Raw genomic sequence first — 8,143 nt, forward strand, 5'->3', positions numbered from 1 at the left:
TTTTTAGTTTTTCGCCGGGCGTCGCAATGCTATTTGAATAAACCTTTTGCCCGTTTGCGTTCTCGTCGGGGCCGGGCCGGGCCGGGGTGCGCTGCCCGCACTACCGCGCGCGCGGGGGCGACACCGAGCGCGCACCCGAGGCGCCCCGAGCACACAGGCCACGGTGCAACCCGGGCGTTGTGCGCGCACCCCGGTGCGCCCGAGGTGCTGCGCGCGCACCCAGGTGAAATCGGTGTGCACCTCGGCCAGTGCGCGCTCGGTCGAGTCGCGCACGTTGGCCAAGGTGCACGGTGATGTTTCTTACTCTAAGGTTCCGCACCAGACGCCCGGGACAGGTGAGCGAAGCTGGGCGGGGCCGGGTGCGCGGCCGGGGCAGGTGCACGCAGCTGGAGAGAGCTTTGGAGCACACTTCGGAGCGCACCAATGATGCGCTCCATTCAAAAGTTTCCTGAAAAGGCAAAAAAAGTTGAGATTATAGAATTTCCCACTTGAGAGATTGTAAAAAAAAAAAATTTAAAATGAAGGAAACGCGGGTGCCAAGGTGTGCGCAGCCCAGCCAAGGTGTGCGCACCAAGGCGCCCACCCTGGCGAAGGTGCACGCAAGGTGCGCACCCGAGGCAAACCGGACAATTAACCCAACTTTCGACTTCGCGCGCACCTTGGAGCGCACTTCGGAGCGCTCCTTGGTGCGCACCAATCTTGGGCACCTCGGAGTGCACCATGGCGCCCACCAAGGTGCGCACCCGGGGCAAACCGAGCTCCGACTTCGTGCGCACCTTGGAGCGCACGAAAGGTGCGCACCATGGCGCCCACCAAGGTGCGCAGCCCAGCCAAGGCGTGCGCATCAAGGTGCGCACCCTGGCGAAGGTGCGCACCCGGGGCAAACCGAGCTCCGACTTCGTGCGCACCTTGGAGCGCACAAAAGGTGCGCAACCCAGCCAAGGTGTGCGCACCCCGGTCAAACCGAGCTCCGAATCGTGCGCACCAGAGGTGCACGCCATCGTGCGCACCTTGGAGCACACTTCGGAGCCCTCCTTGGTGCGCGCCGATGTTGCGCACCTCGGAGCGCACCCGGGGAAAACAATGCAATTAACCCGACTTTCGACTTCGTGGGCACCTCGGAGCGCTCTCGGGTTCGCACCTCGGAGCACACCGAGGTGCGCACCTTTGATGCGCTGCCTTCACCAATTTCCAGAAAAGGCAAGAAAACATTGAGAAGGTGTGCGCACCGAGGTGCCCACCCTGGCGAAGGTGCACGCGAGGTGCGCACCCGGGGCAAACCGGGCTCCGACTTCGTGCACGCCGCACCTTGGAGCACACTTCGGAGCGCTCCTTGGTGCGCACCAGGGCGCGCAACCCAGCCGAGGTGCCCACCCCGGCGAAGGTGCACGCGAGGTGCGCACCCGGGGCAAACCGGGCTCCGACTTCGTGCACGCCATGGTGCCCACCGCGGCGAAGGTGCACGCGAGGTGCGCACCCGGGGCAAACCGGGCTCCGACTTCGTGCACGCCGCACCTTGGAGCACACTTCGGAGCGCTCCTTGGTGCGCACCATGGTGCCCACCAGGGCGCGCAACCCCGCCGAAGGTGCACGCGAGGTGCGCACCCGGGGCAAACCGGGCTCCGACTTCGTGCACGCCGCACCTTGGAGCACACTTCGGAGCGCTCCTTGGTGCGCACCATGGTGCCCACCAGGGCGCGCAACCCCGCCGAAGGTGCACGCGAGGTGCGCACCCGGGGCAAACCGGGCTCCGACTTCGTGCACGCCATGGTGCGCACCGCGGCGAAGGTGCGCACCCGGGGCAAACCGGGCTCCGACTTCGTGCACGCCGCACCTTGGAGCACACTTCGGAGCGCTCCTTGGTGCGCACCAGGGCGCGCAACCCAGCCGAGGTGCCCACCCCGGCGAAGGTGCACGCGAGGTGCGTACCCGGGGCAAACCGGGCTCCGACTTCGTGCACGCCGCACCTTGGAGCACACTTCGGAGCGCTCCTTGGTGCGCACCATGGTGCCCACCAGGCCGCGCAACCCAGCCAAGGTGTGCGCACCAAGGTGCACGCGAGGTGCGCACCCGGGGCAAACCGGGGTCCGACTTCGTGCACGCCGCACCTTGGAGCACACATCGGGGCGCTCCCGGGTTCGCACCGGCGTTGCGCACCGTGGTGGGCACCTCGGAGCACACCAAGGTGGGCAGCGAGGTGCGCACCTTTGATGCGATGCCTTCACTAATTTCCATAAAAGGCAAAAAAAAAACGAGATTTTAAAATTTCCGTTTTGAAAGATAGTGAGAAAAAGGGAATGCTGGTGCCATCTTGAGCCCGCCCTGGTGCGCAGCCCAGCCAAGGTGTGCGCACCAAGGTGCCCACCCTGGCGAAGGTGCGCGCCCGGGCAATTAACCCAACTTCCAACTTCGCGCGCGCCAGGGTGGGAGCGCACCCAACAACCGGGCCTGGGAAGAGCCAATGCGAGAAACCCCACCAAACGCTCTGACAAAAAAAGAGGGGGCGCTCCAGTAACCCCGCTTCGGAGCGCACCCTGGGCAAACCCAGCCAAGGTGCCCACCCCGGCCAAGGTGCAGGCGAGGTGCGCACCCGGGGCAAACCGGGCTCCGACAACGTGCACGCCGCACCTTGGAGCACACTTCGTAGCGCTCCCGGGTGCGCACCTCAGAGCACACCAAGGTGGGCAGCGAGGTGCGCACCTTTGATGCGCTGCCTTCACTAATTTCCAGAAAAGGCAAAAAAAAAAGGAGATTTTAAAATTTCCGTTTTGAAAGATAGTGAAAAAAACGGAACGCGCGTGCCATCTTGAGCCCGCCCTGGTGCGCAGCCCAGGTAAGGTGCCCACCCTGGCAAAGGTGCGCACCCGGGCAATTAACCCTACTTCCGACTTCGTGCGCGCCAGGGTGGCAACCGGGCCTCGGAAGAGCCAATGCGAGAAACCCCACCAAACGCTCCGACAAAAAAAGAGGCGGCGCTCCAATAACCCCGCTTCGGAGCGCAGCCGGGGCAAACCCAGCCAAGGTGCCCACCCCGACGAAGGTGCACGCGAGGTGCGCACCCGGGGCAAACCGGGCTCCGACAACGTGCACGCAGCACCTTGGAGCACACTTCGAAGCACTCCCGGGTGCCCACCGGCGTTGCGCACCGTGGTGGGCAGCGAGGTGCGCACCTTTGATGCGCTGCCTTCACTAATTTCCAGAAAAAGGCAAAAAAAAATGAGATTTTAAAATTTCCGTTTTGAAAGATAGTGAAAAAAAAGGAACGCGGGTGCCATCTTGAGCCCGCCCTGGTGCGCAGCCCAGGCAAGGCATGCGCACCAAGGTGCCCACCCGAGGTGCACACCCGGGGCAAACCGGGCTCCGACTTCGTGCAGGCCGCACCTTGGAGCACACTTCGGAGCGCTCCTTGGTGCGCACCATGGTGCCCACCAGGGCGCGCAACCCAGCCAAGGTCTGCACACCAAGGTGCCCACCCCGGCGAAGGTGCACGCGAGGTGCGCACCCGGGGCAAACCGGGCTCCGACTTCGTGCACGCCATGGTGCCCACCGCGGCGAAGGTGCACGCGAGGTGCGCACCCGGGGCAAACCGGGCTCCGACTTCGTGCACGCCGCACCTTGGAGCACACTTCGGAGCGCTCCTTGGTGCGCACCATGGTGCCCACCAGGGCGCGCAACCCAGCCAAGGTGTGCGCACCAAGGTGCACGCGAGGTGCGCACCCGGGGCAAACCGGGGTCCGACTTCGTGCACGCCGCACCTTGGAGCACACATCGGAGCGCTCCCAGGTTCGCACCAGCGTTGCGCACCTTTGATGCGCTGCCTTCACTAATTTCCAGAAAAGGCAAAAAAAAACGATATTTTAAAATTTCCGTTCTGAAAGATAGTGAAAAAAACGGAACGCGGGTGCCATCTTGAGCCCTTCCTGGTGCGCAGCCCAGGCAAGTTGTGCGCACCAAGGTGCCCACCCTGGCGGAGGTGCGCGCCCGGGGCAAACCGGGCTCCGACTTCGTGCACTGCATGGTGCCCACCAAGGCGCGCAACCCAGCCAAGGTGCCCACCGCAGCGAAGGTGCACGCGAGGTGCACACCCGGGGCAAACCGGGCTCCGACTTCGTGCACGCCGCACCTTGGAGCACACTTCAGAGCGCTCCTTGGTGCGCACCAGGGCGCGCAACCCAGCCGAGGTGCCCACCCCGGCGAAGGTGCACGCGAGTGTGCGCACCCGGGGCAAACCGGGCTCCGACTTCGTGCACGCCATGGTGCCCACCGCGGCGAAGGTGCGCACCCGGGGCAAACCGGGCTCCGACTTCGTGCACGCCGCACCTTGGAGCACACTTCGGAGCGCTCCTTGGTGCGCACCATGGTGCCCACCAGGCCGCGCAACCCAGCCAAGGTGTGCGCACCAAGGTGCACGCGAGGTGCGCACCCGGGGCAAACCGGGGTCCGACTTCGTGCACGCCGCACCTTGGAGCACACATCGGGGCGCTCCCGGGTTCGCACCGGCGTTGCGCACCGTGGTGGGCACCTCGGAGCACACCAAGGTGGGCAGCGAGGTGCGCACCTTTGATGCGATGCCTTCACTAATTTCCATAAAAGGCAAAAAAAAAACGAGATTTTAAAATTTCCGTTTTGAAAGATAGTGAGAAAAAGGGAATGCTGGTGCCATCTTGAGCCCGCCCTGGTGCGCAGCCCAGCCAAGGTTTGCGCACCAAGGTGCCCACCCTGGCGAAGGTGCGCGCCCGGGCAATTAACCCAACTTCCAACTTCGCGCGCGCCAGGGTGGGAGCGCACCCAACAACCGGGCCTGGGAAGAGCCAATGCGAGAAACCCCACCAAACTCTCTGACAAAAAAAGAGGGGGCGCTCCAGTAACCCCGCTTCGGAGCGCACCCTGGGCAAACCCAGCCAAGGTGCCCACCCCGGCCAAGGTGCAGGCGAGGTGCGCACCCGGGGCAAACCGGGCTCCGACAACGTGCACGCCGCACCTTGGAGCACACTTCGTAGCGCTCCCGGGTGCGCACCTCAGAGCACACCAAGGTGGGCAGCGAGGTGCGCACCTTTGATGCGCTGCCTTCACTAATTTCCAGAAAAGGCAAAAAAAAAAGGAGATTTTAAAATTTCCGTTTTGAAAGATAGTGAAAAAAACGGAACGCGCGTGCCATCTTGAGCCCGCCCTGGTGCGCAGCCCAGGTAAGGTGCCACCCTGGCAAAGGTGCGCACCCGGGCAATTAACCCTACTTCCGACTTCGTGCGCGCCAGGGTGGCAACCGGGCCTCGGAAGAGCCAATGCGAGAAACCCCACCAAACGCTCCGACAAAAAAAGAGGCGGCGCTCCAATAACCCCGCTTCGGAGCGCAGCCGGGGCAAACCAAGCCAAGGTGCCCACCCCGACGAAGGTGCACGCGAGGTGCGCACCCGGGGCAAACCGGGCTCCGACAACGTGCACGCAGCACCTTGGAGCACACTTCGAAGCACTCCCGGGTGCCCACCGGCGTTGCGCACCGTGGTGGGCAGCGAGGTGCGCACCTTTGATGCGCTGCCTTCACTAATTTCCAGAAAAAGGCAAAAAAAAATGAGATTTTAAAATTTCCGTTTTGAAAGATAGTGAAAAAAAAGGAACGCGGGTGCCATCTTGAGCCCGCCCTGGTGCGCAGCCCAGGCAAGGCATGCGCACCAAGGTGCCCACCCGAGGTGCACACCCGGGGCAAACCGGGCTCCGACTTCGTGCAGGCCGCACCTTGGAGCACACTTCGGAGCGCTCCTTGGTGCGCACCATGGTGCCCACCAGGGCGCACCCGAGGCAAACCGGGCTCCGACTTCGTGCACGCCGCACCTTGGAGCACACATCGGAGCGCTCCCAGGTTCGCACCAGCGTTGCGCACCTTTGATGCGCTGCCTTCACTAATTTCCAGAAAAGGCAAAAAAAAACGTATATTTTAAATTTCCGTTCTGAAAGATAGTGAAAAAAACGGAACGCGGGTGCCATCTTGAGCCCTTCCTGATGCGCAGCCCAGGCAAGTTGTGCGCACCAAGGTGCCCACCCTGGCGGAGGTGCGCGCCCGGGGCAAACCGGGCTCCGACTTCGTGCACTGCATGGTGCCCACCAAGGCGCGCAACCCAGCCAAGGTGCCCACCGCAGCGAAGGTGCACGCGAGGTGCGCACCCGAGGTGCACACCCGGGGCAAACCGGGCTCCGACTTCGTGCACGCCGCACCTTGGAGCACACTTCAGAGCGCTCCTTGGTACGCACCAGGGCGCGCAACCCAGCCAAGGTGCTCACCCCGGCGAAGGTGCACGCGAGGTGCGCACCCGGGGCAAACCGGGCTCGGACTTCGTGCACGCCGCACCTTGGAGCACACATCGGAGCGCTCCCGGGTTCGCACCAGCATTGCGCACCTTTGATGCGCTGCCTTCACTAATTTCCAGAAAAGGCAAAAAAAAGAAAAAAATGAGATTTTAAAATTTCCGTTTTGAAAGATAGTGAAAAAAACGGAACGCGGGTGCCATCTTGAGCCCGCCCTGGTGTGCAGCCCAGGCAAGTTGTGCGCACCAAGGCACCCACCCTGGCCAAGGTGGGTCACGGGGTGGGTCCTAGGGTGGGTAACGGGGTGGGTACTAAGGTGCGTGCCAAGGTGGGTCATAGGGTGGGTGCCAAGGTGGGCACCAGGGTGGGTGTGCACCAACCCTAGCCAGGGTAGGTCACGGGGTGGTTGTCGGGGTGGGCGTCAAGGAGCCAAGGTGGGTGGCAAGTAGCCAAGTTGCGTGCCAAGGTGGGTGTCGGGGTGGGTGCCAAGGATCCAAGGTGGGTGCCAAGGAACCAAGGTGGGTGTCTGGGTGGGTGCCGAGGTGGGAGCCAGGGTGGGTCCCAAGGTGAGTGCAAAGGTGGGTGCCAGGGTCAAGGTGAGTGCCAATGTGGGTTCCAAGGTGCCAGGGTCAGGGTGAGTGCCAATGTGGGTTCAAAGGTGCTAAGTTGGGTGCGAGGTTGGGTGCGAGGGTGGGTGGGTGCCAAGGTGTGCTAGGTGGAAGCCCGGGTGGGTCGGCATCCCATGGGTGTCGAGTTGGGTGCCTGATGGGTGCTTCTTGTCAAGTTTTAGTCGTCGGGACTCATTTCGAGCCTTAGAGGTCGTTTCTTGTCCGGTTGCCCTGTCTTCGACCTGGGAACCCAATTTTGGTCCTCGGGTCCCATTTTTTTTTGTCTCGCATCCCACTTTTGGCCTGTGGCCTTTTCGGGGTCGATTCTCGTTTTGGGCATCAGAGCATGTTTCTTCTCCTAAAACCCAATATTTGTTTATTAAGTCTCGGAACACATTTTTGTTCTCGTGGACCCATCATGGGTCTTGGAACGCATTTGTGGTCCTTGGGTCCCATTTTGCATCCCGAAACTTGTGTTTTGGTGCTTGATCCCTATTTTGGGTGCCCACCTTGCACCAAGTGCGCACCCGGGGCAAACCGAGCGCCTTGGTGCACCGGGGCAAGATCGAGCGTGCACCCGAGGCGCCCCGAACATGCACCAAGGTGCACTCGGCCCACATGTGAGCGCAGGTCGTTGCGCCCGAGGTGGTGTGTGGGCACCGCGTTGCAGACGGGACACTGCACGCACACGACGCCCCCTCCAGGTGCACGCACGTAGGCCGGGCCGGGTGCACACCCGACGCCCTAGCAAGGTGCGCGCACCCGGGCAGGGCTCACACTTGGCGAACGGGGCGCACTTCGCGAGGGAGGGTGTGCACCTCGACGGGGGTGGGTGGCCGGGGTGGATTCGCACGTGGGTCGCGGTTTGCTAAGTACACACTGCGACAAGCTCATAACGGGTGCGATCATACCAGCGTTAGTGCACCGGATCCCATCAGAACTCCGCAGTTAAGCGCGCTTGGGCCGGAGTAGTACTGGGATGGGTGACCTCCCGGGAAGTCCCGGTGTTGCACCCTTTTTTAGTTTTTCGCCGGGCGTCGCAATGCTATTTGAATAAACCTTTTGCCCGTTTGCGTTCTCGTCGGGGCCGGGCCGGGCCGGGGTGCGCTGCCCGCACTACCGCGCGCGCGGGGGGCGACACCGAGCGCGCACCCGAGGCGCCCCGAGCACACAGGCCACGGTGCAACCCGGGCGTTGTGCGCGCACCCCGGTGCGCCCGAGGTGCTGCGCGCGCA

General features: G+C 63.1%; 1 non-coding gene across 1 annotated transcript; it reads left to right on the plus strand.

The window, feature by feature from the left end:
- Nucleotides 1–7,805: 7,805 nt before the first annotated feature.
- On the plus strand, nt 7,806–7,924 carry LOC131857230 (5S ribosomal RNA). The gene has a single exon (XR_009358619.1). It is a non-coding gene; the product is annotated as a 5S ribosomal RNA (ribosomal RNA).
- Nucleotides 7,925–8,143: the final 219 nt, after the last annotated feature.

The sequence above is a fragment of the Cryptomeria japonica genome, chromosome 7 (assembly GCF_030272615.1).
Source record: "Cryptomeria japonica chromosome 7, Sugi_1.0, whole genome shotgun sequence".
In the NCBI taxonomy this organism is placed as follows: Eukaryota; Viridiplantae; Streptophyta; class Pinopsida; order Cupressales; family Cupressaceae; genus Cryptomeria; species Cryptomeria japonica.